This window comes from Pteropus alecto, unplaced genomic scaffold (genome assembly GCF_000325575.1).
Source record: "Pteropus alecto unplaced genomic scaffold, ASM32557v1 scaffold46, whole genome shotgun sequence".
Taxonomy (NCBI): domain Eukaryota; kingdom Metazoa; phylum Chordata; class Mammalia; order Chiroptera; family Pteropodidae; genus Pteropus; species Pteropus alecto.
This window is the reverse complement of record NW_006439231.1, coordinates 188,405-204,594: the sequence shown is the minus strand read 5'-3', so window position 1 is coordinate 204,594 and position 16,190 is coordinate 188,405. Positions and strand designations below refer to the sequence as shown.

The 16,190-nt window shown below is 31.7% G+C and overlaps 1 pseudogene; it reads right to left on the bottom strand.

Annotated features, from left to right (window-relative positions):
* Nucleotides 1–446: 446 nt before the first annotated feature.
* On the bottom strand, nt 447–14,279 carry LOC102898198 (annotated as a pseudogene).
* Between the last annotated feature and the right edge of the window lie 1,911 nt (nt 14,280–16,190).

Sequence of the window (16,190 nt, the reverse complement as noted above, 5' to 3'; positions counted from 1 at the left end):
ATCACCATAATGAGTCAAGTTAGCATCCACCACCACACATAGTTATCATTCTAAGCATATAAAAAATAGAAATTAAAGCCTTTTTAGGGGATATTTTGGTTCTAATTGATTAATCTTGAATATCCCCTAAACATCTTCATTGCAAGTCCAAAGACCCAGAACTTGAATTTAAAAAATAAAGCAGGTAAATTTATAGCTTTTAAACTTTATTTTATTACTTAGTCTTAAGAATAGTAAAAACATTGTGGATAGTAGATAAAAATCATAAAGATAGTATTGATTTTTCATACATAGACTTTGAAAATCTTTAAATATTCTATTACAAACCACTAATATTAGTAAATAAGGAAATATTACACAGAGAGTTTTCTTTTATAAATGTTTGAAGAGATTTCTTTCTTTAAATTTAAGCGCCAGTTAAAGGAGTTGGATAGAGCAGGTATTTCTTAGATCTCTGAATGAAACTGCAGTACAGACTCTCTCATTTTCTTTTCATAATCTTCTTCAAATCTCTCATACTGGGCTACAGTGAAATGATTCTTCCAGTTTTTTAAAATACCTGAAAAGAAAGATAAAATGGTAAATTTGAGTCTACTATAAATTTCCTTCTAAAATTAGTTTTTATTTGAATCATCATTGTTATATTTTAAGCCTTTAACTTTAGAAAATCTACTCTATAACTTCATTCCTTACCCCTATTACCATTCCCAGACTCCTAGATCTTCTTAGATTTTCAAAAATTTTCATTTGTATATAAAGAAATAATTTTTTAAGTAGCTTCAAGAAATGTCACAGGGGAAAAATCCAATGTCTCAAAATATTTACTCTTTGGTTTTAAAAGCTTTGTTAACAAAGGAAACAGAATTTTTCTGTCCTTTTAAAACTATATTTTCCAATACCAAATGATAATTTATGAAAAATGTTCTATGATCAAGTAAGATTTGGAAATTACTGGGTTAAATGTAATTAAATATATGTCTTAATTATAAGATTAATCAATCTTCAAAATAGTAACCATATTTAATATCTTGAAAGAAGGATACAAGACACAGCATTTGCAATGCATATGTGATAAAAATGCCATTTTTATAGAACATCTCACAGGGTAACTTAGAAGGCACATCTGGAAGCCCAATCTTCAAGGAAAAAAGAGAAGAAAACATGCCAAAATAATTGTCAATCTGGCCCAGGAGTTTTTAACTTTGTCATTTTATTTTATTTATATCTCCACTGTTGACATTTGAAGCCAGACAATTGTTTGCTGGCAGGCGATGGAGGGGTTGCATCCTTGGCCTTTACATATTAGATACCAGAGCATACTCCTATCGTGACTGTCAAAAATGTCTCTGGATGTTGTCAAATGTTTTCTGGGAGGTGAAATTATAACTGGATGAGATCCAGATGTGCCAAGAAAGACTTATCAATGGCATACTTCCAAGCTTTCTTTAAAAGAATCCTCTAGAATACACAAAAATACATTATAATTAAAATTACCATCAATAGTTTCTTTACAGGCTCTTAACAAAACATTTATTTCTCTAGAATCATCTCAGATTGTATTTCACTCTCTCCTTCACTGTAAGATTTTACATCTCTGCCAATTGTCATGTGCTATGTGATTCCTCCTAGCCTCATTAACTTTGGGCTTAGATTTTTGATATGTATTGGCCAACGGAATTTGAAGAAAATATCTCATTAGAAGACTTACATGTTAGGCTTACAACAATGATAGAGTTTCTTTGTACAAATTATTTCCTCTAATGTTTTTTTGTTTTCCTAAATTTTTCTCTACCAGCATACTCAATTTTTTTCATTTCTTATAATATTGCTCTTATTTACCCACCTACACTCACCAAAATGTGACTAGCAAACTGTACAGAAACTATTATATGATATTCTCACTCTTTCTCATGAAGGGAGACACAGAATGATCTATTTCTATTTTTTGTTGAGTAGTATACTTTGCATTAGGATTCTGCTTCATCACATCAAAAGAGCAATGATGGAAGATTTTATCCAGTTTCTTCTGACAGGTCTTTACCTAGAAATTTTAACAACATCTGAATTTCACACTTTGGATCATAAATAAACTATAAAGAAAAGGAATTAGTTCAGGTAGATATAGTCATGAAGTAAGCAATATATTTAATAAAGTTCTACATATGTCAGTGTAGTGAAGGAAATTATTGCACTTTTAATTTCCTTTCCCAAATACTTGTCCTACTCTTGGTTATATCAGGTAACCATCTGCTAGAAGAAAGATTAAAATTTGTTTCAACAGTACTTTAAAAGGATCATACACCAGGATCAGGTGTGATTTATTCCAGCAATGCAGGACGGATCAAAATCTGTAAATTGAAGTAATATACCACATTAACAAAATGAAGAAGAAAAATCATATGATCATTTCAATAGATGAAGAAAAAGCATTTAACAAAACTCAACATCCATCTATGATAAAAGCTCTCAACAAAGTAGGTATAGAGGGAACATGCCTCAAAACAATAAAGATCATATGTGACAGGACTACAGTTTAACAAACTCGATGATGAAAAGCTGAAAGTGTTACCGCTAAGATCAGGAAACACTTAACTATAGTTAGTAATACCTGTATTGGATATTTGAAAATTGTTAAGAGAATAGATCTTAAAACTTTTCATCACAAGGAAAAAATTTGTAATTATGTGTGATGATGGATGTCAGCTACACTTATTCTGGTGATTGTTTCACAATATATACATATATTAAATCATTATGTTGTATACCTGAAACTAATATTATGTTATACGTCAATTAAAAAAAGAATAGGTTATACCTAACTCAGAAAGTTCTTACAATGTAAAGATCACCTTGAAGAGATGGTTGGTAGAGGACTCAAAAAAAAAAAAAAAGAGAGCTGTAGACAAAGTTCCTATTATCTTATGATACATATATCAATATGAGCAGAATATCGACAGAGATATAAACATTAAAGGCATTTCTGGTGACACCTCAGTGGAAATGAGGAACATGTTATTAGAAACTGGAGGAAAGGTTATTTTTGTTATAAAATATCAAAGAACTTGACAAAATTATGTTCTAGTGTTTTGGTGGAAAGTAGAACTTATAAATAATAAACTTGAATATTTAGCTGGGGAGATTTCTAAGCAAAGTGTTGAAGGCATGGCCTGGTTTCTCCTTGCTGCTTATTGTAAATATAAGACAAGAGAGATACATTGAAGAAGAAATTATTAAGTAAAAAGAAGCCAGGACCTGAACATTTAAAAAATTCTCAGTGTATTCATATTGAAAGAAGGAAAGAAAGAAAGAAAGAAAGAAAGAAAGAGAGAGAGAGAGAGAGAGAAGGGTTAGACAAATACATACACATAATGAGAGAGAGAGAGAAAGAGAAAGAGAGGGAGAGAGGAAGGAAGGAAGGAAAAAGAAAGAGAGAGAAGAAAGGAGGGATGGTGAGTGAGAAAGAGGGAGAGAGAGAGACAGAAAGTATAAATGTCTAACCGTTACGCTGTATGTCTGAAACTAATACCAAATAATATTGAATGTCAACTATAATTGAAAAAAAATGAAATGAGAAACTCCAAGCTTTAGTAACGTTCCTAGATCACACAGCTAGTCAAATAGAAAGAAAGAAAGAAAAAGAAAGAAAAGAAGGAAGGAAGGAAGGAAGGAAGGAAGCAAGGAAGGAAGGAAGGAAGGAAGGAAGGAAGGAAGGAAGGAAAGAAGGAAGAAAAAAGAAAGAAGGAGAAGGAAGGAAGGACGGTGGATGGGAGGGAGGGAAGGAGAGAGAGAGAGAGACAGAAAGAAGAAAGAAAGAAAAAAGAGAGAAAGAAAAAAGAAAAAATATGCCTAGAAAAAACACCAAGGGTGTGGCTGGACAACATTTATGAAAAAGATTAGATGTGTGACTGTGGATCCAATCCATCATCTCAGCATCTCAGTCAGTTTGGACTGAAGGGGATAAATGGCTGGAGGAAATGCAAGAAGATTGTCAGAATTCTGAGGTTCTACCAGCAAGAAATGGCCCAAAAGAGGTATCTGGTTTCAAACATGCTTTGTCCTTTAAGGAAAAGGACATTAGATCTTGAAGAGGTTCAGAGGTTGGCAGGGCTGCCACTGCCTGCACGGACCCAGAGAACATGGATCTGGGGTCACGGCCATGCCATTGGGCCCAGAGGACAGAGCATCCAGCCAAAGACAACTATTCTCAAGCCTTAAAATCTAATGGAATCTGCCCTGCTGGGTTTCAGGCTTTTTTCTTTCTGATTTCTCTTTTTCATAAGGGAATGTCTATCCTATGCCTGTCCCACCCTTATATTTTGGAAGGAGATTATCTGGTTTCACAGGATCACAGATGAAGAGGAATTTTGTCTCAGGATAAATCATACTTTAACTCTCATCTATATCTGATTCACATGATATTCAGATGAGATTTTAGATTCAGAATTGATGCTGAAATATTTTAAGACTTTAGGGGCTGTTGAGATGGAATGAATGTATTTTGCATGTTGAAGACATGAATTTTGGGAGGTACAGAAAGCAGAGTGTTATAGCTAAATTGTGTCCACCCTAAAATCCATGTGTTAAAGTCCTAAGATCAGAATGCAACCATATTTGAAGATAGTGTCTTTAAAGAGATAATTAAGTTAAAATGAGATCATTAAGATAGGTCCATGGGTGTTCAGAATGAATATCCCCAAGATGTGCCACTCAGGCATGAAGAGTATTCAAGCTCAAAACAATCAAAGCTCAAGAAGAAATTTTGGTCTTCCTCTTTACTGCTAAAAATACTTAAGACAATGGACCTGTTCAAGGAAGAGAGATAGTGTAGATAACTACGGTTTAATCTGAATTGGGTATGGTAGACAGGAAGGAACCTAACAAAGCCCATTCATCCAAGTACTCCCTCTGTCCCATTGTTTCAAGATGGCCTATAAACATTTATTTACTAAACATTAACTCTTTTCATCCCTTTGAACATTTGCCTTACTTCCTTTTTCCACCTTCTTGATTCAGAATGACATATATACCTCATTTTGCCTTACTGCCTTTGGAATTTTCATTCTTATGTGAATCCCTCCATGTGCACATGTAAAAAGTTGATTTTCTCTTGTTAATCTGCCTTATGTCATTTTAATAATTCTACCAGCCAGAGTTAAGAGAAAAAGGGGTTAGTTTTCCTACTCCAAACAGGTCCTAATCCAATATGATTGGTTTTATAAGAAGTAATTACAACCCAGACATTCACAGAGAGAAGACCATGTGAAAACAGAGAGAAGATGGCCATCTACAAGCCAAGGAAAAAGGCCTCAGAAGAAATAGACCCTAAGGACACCTTGATCTTGGACTTTTAACTTCCAAAACTGTGAGAAAATAAATTTGTTGTTTAAGCCACTTAGTTTGTGGTACTTTGTTGTGGCAGCCTTAATAAATGAATACAACTTCCAATAAACAAAACTAAAACTACAAGAGCAAGATGACAGATAGCAATGCAGACAACGAGTGGTACAGAAGTTCCTAGGAGAGAGAAAGAGGGAGAGAAAACAATAGGGATGTTGAGGTTAGAAAGGGCCGTGGAGGAAGTAAGTTCTGAGAAGAGTTAGGTTTTGATAACAATGAGTAGACATTGTATGGACAGAGAGTAAGTGACAGGAGTAAAAATTTGTAAGATACTATTAAGATGTATTTGTCTTGAAAAGAGACTTTTTATAGGGGAGTGTTTATATGAGAATTTTAAATACTGTTACTACTATAGGTATGAGTATGTTTCCCTGAAAGAGAAGATGCACAGATAGAGAAATAGATCCTTGAGAATAAAATCTTCATTCAAGAATTTTCAGTTAATGGAATAAAAATGAAGAAATGGTAGAGAAAAGAGAGTATAAGAAATATGTATAAAATCAAACAATATAATGACATAGAGAGCATGAGAAGAAAGAACCTAGTAGTAGTCACCAAGAACTAATGAAACAATGGGACCAAGGGCTGAAAAATCTGTGTGTCACATAATCCCCAAAAGTCCTTAAAGTAAGAGATGACTATGTATTCTGCTTCTCCTATTGTCTTCCCAATGCATTAGTAGAGTGCTGGGTGCATACTAGGTTTATTATAAATATAGAATTTATATCCAGACTTTATACTCCTTGCAAAAAAAGACTTTTCGTTATGGAACTCCATGATTAAAATAAGAGTTGTACTCACCCTTCTCTGTCATGAATTTATCCGGGAACTCTTCCCAGGTACCAGGCTCCGGGTGCATTTTTACCATTTAGTAGAAAAAATAGTAAGAAACAGCCACATCTTTAGCATTCCATGCCACATAAACCATCTGTGGGGAGATATTGGAAATCAAAATTTGTTTCTATTTTTTAATAGTTTGTGAACTTTTGCTTGCCTTGACAGAATGCTTATTTTCTTTCTTATTTCCTAATCTAGGTGTTTATATCTATATCCTGACATAGGATATTCAGAACTATATATTATTTTAACACAAAAACTTCTCATCTCTCACACCCTTGTGTTCTCTTTAGCCTTTGAAAAGAACATCTTTTGAAACATGGAAAAGCTAGTATAATAAAAATTACAGTAAATATTAAATTAATAAAAATGAATACTATTCTCAAATTTAAATGCTTTTCTGTATTAACACTTATTAAAACTAATAAAAAGAAACAGCACTTTTTAAAGCTGAAAAAATGTCTTATTTTTTATTGAAAATAAATTATTTATTATAAATAAATAAATTTATTAAAAATTATTATTTGGGTAAATTTAGTCAATAAAGATTAAATATTCTGTCTGTGATCATGACTATGTAACAATTATTGTGATTATAATGATTGATGTGAGAATAAAATTTATTTTATGTTAAAGCCTTCAAGTCTGCACAAAGGCAGAAATTTCGAACATATTTTCCAATAGAAATAACATTGTTATTCCTCATTGGTAATTAGGTCTTTAGTCAAGTCCACTGAAATCCATTAAGCTTTCTTCTCCACTGAAGCACACCTAATAATACTGAAGTTCCAATCACCCATGCAGTAAATACATTTCTAAGGCAAAATGCATTCAGGAAGAAATCTCCTTTTAAATAGAATCAGAGTTTCCTTTTTCCTTCCAACTGATGGGAAAGGGAAATGAGAACTTTTATATTCCTAAGTTACTGGTAATAGTTCTCACATACTGGGACAAGAATGGAGGGAGGAAAGGAATGACTGGAAAGGGGTTTTTCAAAAGATTGATTAGAGTTCCAAGAATTGAGTCTCAACTCTTATTACTAATTACAAAAAAAGAAGTAATTGGTAATAATAGCATACCAATTACTTCTTATTTTAATACCGAGGCTATATAATAAACCAACTGTTTTCTTTTCCTTTTATCATCACCTCTAAATTCCTTAGTGTGGTCTGCTGCCACTTGCCTCAGTGTGGACAGAAGGCTATACTGAAGATATCTCCCAGTTCTCTTAATAGAAAGGCCATGTGTTTCTGGAGGCATCCATGAATTTTTATTTCTGGAATTAAGATGAAGCTTATTAATTAGACTTTGAATGAAAAAGGAAGTCACACACAAACACATAGACTTTTTGAATAACAAGTTTGAAAGTATAATCAATCAATTTTTCAAAAAGAAAACAACAGCTGTTTTGGTCATTCCATTAAAGGTGCTGTGGTAAAGGCATACTAACAAACATCTTTCTCAGATCTAGTGTTGGTGACTGCCTACCTTCCAGATTCATTTTTAACTATAGTGAGCCACTTGTAAAATTTGACACAATCTTGCTGTTTCACATGTTAGCCTATGTACATGTAATTTTCTCTCTGTAAAATGCCCTTGCGCATCTGAAAAAACCCCTATGCTTTTTTTAGGATGCTGATTTAATTTTTCTTTACCTATGAGATGTCGTCCCATGGAATCTTTTTACTTCATGTATAGCACTTATCTTACTAATATGTAATTATTTTTTTATATATATATATTTCACATATGTATTTTTCCTGCTACTTAGGGCAATGTTTTTTATTTCATATATTAGCACTTATCTTACTAATATGTAATTATTTTTCATATATGTATATTTTTCCCCCTGCTACTTGAGGTATTCTACAGGGTCATATGCTGTATAGGGCAGAGGTCCCTGACTATTTAAACCACTGCATAATATAGCATAGAAAAGTGATTAGCAAGCAGACAAAGCTTAAAGTATTTGTAGAAATTAAATATAATGACATGTTTTAGATGACAGATAATATCTTATTTGTATTCGCTTTTATAATGAAAATCATAATATCTGGTACATATATGGCAGAACTTCCAAAAATGTTACTGATTATATAATTGTTGAATGATTTTACTTATAAAAAAACTAAAACAAAATTCCAAGGAGAAATAAAAAAATTATAGTCAGACTTCAATTCTTTCTCTTAATAACTGATAGAAAAATATGAAGAATGAGAAAGATGACACAGTACAGTCTACAAACATTAAAAGTATATTAAAGAACTAGCATGAACATCTTTATTATAAAAATTTGACAATTTAAATTAAACGAACCAATTTTTTGAAAGACATACATTACCAAAGAGCACACAAAGAAAAATATATAATCAGAATAATGCTATTTCTATTAAGTACATTGAATTTGCAGTAAAATTTCCTTTCATATAAAAAAGTTCCAGGCCTAAATAGCTTTAATGGTGAATTGTACAAAACATTTAAAAATGATATAATACCAGTTCCAATAAAACTTACAGAAAATTGAAAAAGAGTAAATACCTCTTAACTCTTCTTATGAAGTCAGCATTATGGTAATACCAAAGGGATTATACCCTAATGATGAATACAATTTAAAAAAAAAAAAAACTACAGACCAATATTTCTCATGATCAAAGATGTATTTTTTTTTAAAATTAGTAAATTGAAACCTATAATATATAAGAGGTAATACATCATAACTAAATATAAGGTATGCAAGGTTATTTTAACATTCGAAAATCAATTGATGTAATTAATCATATTAACAGACTAAAATAATAGAATGTAATATGATAAGTCTTAAAAGACGTAGAAAGAAACAATCCAAAATGCATTCCTGATGAAAATTCAACAAATTGAACTTCCTCAGCTGGATAAATGATACATACAAAAAACATATAGGCAACATCATACTTAATAGTGGTATACTCATGTACTTTACCTAAAGTCAATAGCAAGGTGAAGACTTCTACTCTTACTATTTCTTTTCAGTGTTATTTATAGTAAAGGTTATGTCCAGTTCAATAAATCAAGAAAAAGAAGTAAAAGCCATTCAAATTGGGGAAAAGGAATATTTTTTTCATTTACTGACAGCATGACCATCTGTATAGAAAAATGAATGGGGTCTGCAAAAAAAAAAAAGGTACTAAATCTATTAAGTGAATTTAGCAAGGTGTTAGGATAAAAAAATTACGTCCATATACTAGCAACGAACACTGAAAAACTAATGTGGGTGTGGTTGTGTATGTGTGTAGGCGTGTGTGAGGAGAGAGTGAGAGAGAATGTGAATTACTATTATATCAGAAATTTAAAAAATATATATCCACTTATAAACACTAAACAGATATTTAGATGTAAATGTGATAAATGAAACAATAAAGCCTATAACAGTAAACAGAAGAGAGATTATCTTCATGATTTTAGGGGTGACTTTTTTTTTAATGAATACAAAAGGCTATAACCATAAAGAAAAAAATGACATATTTACCAGCCTCAAAATTAATAACTTTAAAAGGTATTATTAAGAAATTGAAAAAGGAAAAAACAGTGAATTAAGATATAAAGAAATTGAATTATATAATTAAAGGACTTGTATTCAGAGTATATGGAGAATTTCTACTTTAATAATAAAAAGAAAGAAGCCCCCATAGGAACAAAAGCAAAAGACTTGAATTGATACCTCAGAAAAGAAGATATCTAAGCTATGTAAAGTTTCTCCACCTAATTAGTCGTTAGGGAAATACAATGTAAAACCTTAATGAGATGTCACCAGACATCTAGGATGGCTAAAATTAAATATTTTTAACCAAATTTTGGGTTGAGGAGCATGTGGAGTAACTTTGACACTTACATACTGCTGGTCAAAAGTGTAAATTGGTGTATATGATTTGAAAAGATGTTTGAAAATATATATTAAAGGTGAACAAATTTACACCCTAAGATCAAGCAATTCCATCCCAAGATATCTAACCAAGAAAAAATTTTGCATATATATGTATATACAATGAAAGACTTGTATAAGAATGTGCATTACTGCACTATTTTAATTACTGACAACTAGCAACAACTCAACTGTCCACCAATAATAGTACCATGGATTATTAAGCTGTGAAATATTCACCTACACATCATGAAATGCCTTACATCAGTGGTTCTCAAACACTAGTATAAATCAAATTCTCCTGGAGGTTTAATTAAAACTCAGATGGCTTGACCCTAACCCCATGTTTTCTGGTTCAGTAGGTTCTGAATTGGGCCTGAGAATTTGCATCTTTAACGAGCTATTTTTGCTCATGGTACCACATTTTGTGATCCAGAAGGCTATATTAAATAAAACAGAAACAAAATAACAAACATGATAAGAATTGATCTCACAAACATTATGTTAAATGAAATAAGTTAACTTTATGATTATAGACCAAACGGGCAAACTAATTTATGGTGAAAACATTCAAGAGAGCGGTTATCTTTGGAAATAGGGATTCTTGCCTGAAAATAAGTGGGAGCAGAGCTTTTACACTGAATTCATGAAGAAGCAGTTCTGGGGTTATTTAGATATCTATTGTTTATAAGTAGACAGTGAGTAAAGTGATGGACAGGAAGACAGGCATTTTAGAGAACATAAAACCTGCGAGAATCTCAGGGATTGGGCATTGGTATAATTCCTTATCTACAACACTGGCTTCCATTGGTATTATTTTGATCCTTAGGATACAGGGACCACATTATTATTTTTGTGATGATTTATCAAGGTGTTGCAGTGTCTCTCCTTAATATCTGCATAATTAGTAAAAGAAATTATAACAAAAATAGAGATTTTTTTTCTTTAAAATTTACTACCTTGCAGTTATTCTTCCAAAATGAAGAAGGGAGAAATTGAACAGGTAGGTGTGTTTTCACTAATCGAGAAGACTGCTTGTTTTTCAAACTTTCAATACCTAAAAGCACAAAAGTTAAACTACATTATAAATGTAGAATCATAAAGGTCAACTACCGTATAATCTAAGACTTTGTAAACTTTAACCCCACTATATGGCTTGAAATGATCATATGGCTATATGACCTCATAAACTTCTAAAATCTACAATGAGATTTTAAAAATGATAAATTCTGATTAGTTAGGCTACTTTGTTGCCTATGAATAGCAGGGTTTATTATCTTTATAAGTGTCTGTAAAACCCTCAGATATTATACCTTATTGAGGCAGAAACAGCAGTAGGTCAATTGTCAAGGTATCCAAATTTTTCCTTCATCTATCTTCCTTTTTGTCTCATTTACAGTGTGATGAAATGGAACTAGAAGATTTCAAAATCCCTTTCCAACTTTTTTGTTTTGGGCATTTTTATATATTTAAATTTTTTTCAATTACCATTGACATACAATGTTATCTTAGTTTCAGGTGTACAACAAAGTGATTAGACACTTATATACCATCCAAAGTGATCACCCCGATAAGTCTAGTACTCTTTATGTCCCCATGAATATTATTATAGCTGACAATTTGTACTTTTTGATCTTTTTCCAGCTTTCTTATATTAAAATTCTGAGATCAAATAAGCTGTGAGTTTTATAGCTAATTTAAGAAATTTTAATAATGTAAGACCATATATTCCCCTAATTCTTTTCCTTGAGTCTGTGAACATATGCTAACTAGCGGTAGATATAATTCTAAATTGGCTCAAACCCCGAACTTTTGATAAATAATGATCACACAATGTTTAAATGTTAAAGACGTCTATCTGTCCTATTTAGAAGAAATATACTCATCTAAATTTCTTCTTATGTAGATATCATCATTGGGTGGAAGAGGATTATGATACAGTTATTGGAATAACCAAATTTTTACTCATCTATTATAGGCACTTATGACTCAACTGTCCAAGCTCTGCTTGTATCTTTTTCCATCATGACACTTCCAGACACTAAAAAAGACAGGGGAATTTACTCCTGTGGTGAAAAGGACATTAACAGAAAATACCATTTGAGAGTTCAGAATTTATAAGTTCCATAAATGGCACTCTGTTGTATATTGGATTCTGTTTACATTTCTCCACATCCCATTGTTATAGATCAAATTTAACACTTTGCTGACTCAGGTTCCTGAAAAAGACAAAGAAAGGAACTCAAAACTTTTCTGCCAAAAAGAGTGTTGAGAGGGTCACAAGAAGTTGTGAAACATCAAAAACAAAAATTCACTCTTCATTTTCATATCCTTTTTCTCTTCTCTCTTTTGATCTGAAGTGAGTCTCTTATAGGCAGCATATGTAAGGATCTTGTGTTATTATTCATTCAGCTACCCTATCTTTTGATTGAAGCATTTAATTCTTTTTCATTTAAAGTAATTGTTGATAAATAATTATTGCCATTTTATTATTCATATTTTTGATACATATTTTTTTTTTCTTCTTCAAGAAGTCTTTCTAATACTTCTTACAATACTAGTTTGGTGTTGATGGTCTCTTTTAACTTTTTCTTCTCTGGGAAACTCTTTATCTGTCCTCAATTCTAAATAATAATGTTCTGTTCTTTTATTTGGGACATGTTTCTTTGTTTTCCCATTTTGACTGCCTCCTTGTGTTTCTATGTATTAGGTAGGACTACTACATCTCCTGTTTTTTATATCTATGAAGTGCTGTATGGTGCATTTATTTACTCTCTAGTAGAAGCCCTTTGCTGTCATGCAATGTTTTTTAAAGTTGGTGCGTTAGAATTCTCCATATTCAGGGATTTCTTCTCAGAACTTGTTACATATTCCTTTGATGTTATTTTAATATTTGTAATCTAAAAAAGATCAGTGATCTGTATACTTACTAAAAATGACTTTTCCTCACATCCTTTATGCAATCAGGCAGTAATATAAAAGAAAGTCAACTTTAGAGAGCTTAGTGATTAGAACAGTTGATTGATTATAGGCTCAAGTAAATTAATTGAACAAAAAAAAGAGAGATCCTCATCTCTCTGATATTTCTCTGTACATCTGTCACTGGATAAATTGGAAGACATTAAAAGATGTGGAGAAATAAAAGTTATCAATTCTTATAGAGTCATCTTAAATTCTCTTCTCTGAGACCATATACTGAAGTCAGAAGTTGTTTAACTTTATAATAATTTTTAAACATGTAATAAAATATTTAATAAAATATTAATGTTTTACAAAATATTTTTAAAATATTAAAATGAGCAAAAATAATTAAACATTAAAATTATAGCAGGTATATATATATGGACACACATGTTCATATTCTAATGTAACCAAATCATTTATATATCAGTTTTAATTTTTTTTTTAATATAAAAAGGGAAACAAGACAATACCTTTAATTTTCCTTCAGATAGAGCCTCCATTCAATTGTGGCACTTTCAGAATAGCAAGTGAGTTTGTTCAATTTGAGAGAAAACTATTCCAGCAATTGCTACAGTGTTCCCTTGACTGGTGATCTGCAGCTCAGTAAGCTTACACATATGGATCAATAACTAATCAGCAAGTACAGTTGACCTTTGAATAATACAGAGGTTAGGGATGCCAACCCTAACTTGTGACTCTCAAAAATCTTAACTATATACCCAGTATTACCCCCCAGTATTCATAGGAAATTGGTTCTAAGACCCCACGAATTCCAAAATTTGTGGATGTTCTTGTCACTTACATAAAATGATGCAAAACAATGAATACAGTCAGTCCTCTATACTCACAAATTCCCATCTGGGGATTAAAAGTACTATTTTTTTGTCTGAGGTTGGTTGAATCTGAGGATGCGAAATCTGATGATATAGATGGTTAACTGTATATTGAAAAAAAAAAGCGTAAATGAGAGGACCTGTGCAATTCAAACTCATGTTGTTCAAAAGACAACTGTACAAATAAATGAAAATATCTTACCAGATTTGGAGTAAGTGGTGACCAAAAGGTCATCTGGTTGGGCTTCAAATGACTCCACCTGGGATCACTCCTCAGCAATGTTCCAGAAGAGAAGGACATCTTGAACATCCATTAACTCCCTTCTGAAGATATCCAGTTTGTCATCCATTTTTGAGATACTAGATTTTATACAAAGGAGAGCATGTTAAAATAAGTCTTTGTTTTAATATATATATTTATTTAATAAATTAATATATTTTCACTCTAGATCCAGCAGCATCAGATCATAGTACTGTGCATTATAAATCAGTGGAAGAAAAAGTATTATAAAAACAAATGAAGTCTTGCACAATTTATTTCACATGTGCTTTTTATATGTTAAATATCATCGATATTTTACATCTGTGTACTGAATTGTGTACAGCATTTCCTCAGGCAAAGATTTCTGAGGTATGTAATAAAGTCACTGGAATTTAGAGTCAGGAGAAAGTGTCTCTTAAAATCACAGTGCTGCCAATTCATTGCAGTAGGAATCTGAACAAGCCCTATATGCGCAGTGAATCTTCATATCTGTAAAATCAGGAGTGCCTAACTTATTACCTCTCTCCCTTATATTACTGAGTGGATTGGTAAATTATTCTATCTAAGTTAACTACAACAGATCATAAGAATGAAAGTGTGTGTGTGGTAGGGATGGGGATCAAGAAGGAAAACTAAATGACGAAAAAGATAGGGTAAAAGAAAAGAAATTGAGGCAAGTGTAACATTGGAAATACATTGATCTGATGACGTTTTTAGCACTTATTATATCACATGTCATTTTATATTCTGTGCAGGCCTTTAATGAAGGTACTCTCATTCTCCTTTAGCTGTCATATATAAAATGGAGGAGCTGGAAATACATCCTACTATTGCAAAACATGTTGTTTCCCAATTTAACATGACCTGTGTTTTTTTGCTTTCTCTAAAATTCTAGAAAAATGAAGCCAACCTAACAAACTCAGGTCTAAAAGGCTTCCTGAGGCTCTCTAGCAGCTGCTGAATCTTTTTTCAAGAATTAAAATCAGGAGTCTCTGGAGTCGATAGATATAATTTAACCTGTAACTTTTCTGAAGTGTAATTTCTTATCTCTTTTTTATTTCTATTGTTTTCAAGTCCTTCCAATTCCATTCCTACCCTACCTCATCCAAATACCCATTTCAAAATATTATGAATTTGCAGAATATAAAATCAATACATAAAAATTTGTTGCATACCTATAAAAACAAACTATTTGAAAGAGAAATTAAGTAAAAATTCCCATTTGCAATTGCAACAAAAAGAATAAAAAACCTAGGAATAAATTTAGCCAAAGAGGTAAAAGACCTATACACTAAAAACCATAAGACATTAATGAAAGAAATTGAAGAAGACACATATAAATGGAATATATTCTGTGCTCATAGATTGGAAGAATTAGTATTGCGAAAATGTCTATACTACCCAAAGTAATCTACAGATTCAATGCAATCCCTATCAAAATTCCAATGGCATTTTTCACAGAAATAAATAATCCTAAAATGTGTATGGAACCACAAAAAACCCTCAAATAGCCAAAGCAATATTGAGAAAGAAGAACAAAACTGTAGGCATCAATTTCCTGATTTCAAACTATATTACAAAGCTATAGTAATCAAAACAGCATATTGACATAAAATAGGCACATAGATCAATGGAATAGAATAGAGAGCCCAAAGTAAATCTATACATATAAGGTTGATTAATTGATGATAAAGGAATCAAGAATATACACTGGGGAAAGGACAGTCTCTTCAATAAATGATATTGGGAAAACTGGACAATTATGTGCAAAAGAATGAATCTGGACCACTATCTTACACCAACATAAAAATTTACTCAAAATAGATTAAAGCCTTGAATGTAAGACCTGAAACCATAAAAATCCTAGAAGGAAACATACGATTGTTTCTTAATTTCTCTGACATCAATCTTGGCAATGATTTTCTGGATCTGATACCAAAAGCAAAGGCAACAAAAGTAAAAATAAACAAGTGGGACTTTATCAAACTAAAAAGCTTCT